Source organism: Lipotes vexillifer, unplaced genomic scaffold, assembly GCF_000442215.2.
Source record: "Lipotes vexillifer unplaced genomic scaffold, Lipotes_vexillifer_v1.1 scaffold1088, whole genome shotgun sequence".
Taxonomy (NCBI): domain Eukaryota; kingdom Metazoa; phylum Chordata; class Mammalia; order Artiodactyla; family Lipotidae; genus Lipotes; species Lipotes vexillifer.
Genome location: NW_006779738.1, coordinates 363,218 through 363,503, shown reverse-complemented (window position 1 = coordinate 363,503; position 286 = coordinate 363,218). Strand labels below are relative to the sequence as shown.

Genomic DNA, 286 nt, shown 5'->3' with positions numbered 1-286 from the left:
GCATTCCTGGATTGTTGGGTGGCAAAAATAGAAAAGGAGATTGTTGAGGTAAAAAAGGTGCAAGAATTATGAGACAAGGGTTTTCAGGGTATCACAGCATGAATGAGATGACTGTGAATCAATATGGAATATATTTAGTAAGGAAAAACTGAATAGCTACTAGGAGGAAGTGATCAAATAGTAGTAAGATGATGGCAGGAATTGCAAAATGGATAAATTCTTGGTTCAAGGCATCTAGAATTGTTGGCAAGCTCCAGTAGATACAAAACGTATGCTGGTCTCTTTC

General features: G+C 37.4%; 1 protein-coding gene across 1 annotated transcript in view; it reads left to right on the top strand.

The window, feature by feature from the left end:
* RYR2 (ryanodine receptor 2) overlaps window positions 1-286 on the top strand; it is a 523,123-nt gene that overhangs the window by 181,481 nt on the left and 341,356 nt on the right. The gene's annotated exons all lie outside the window — the stretch shown is intronic.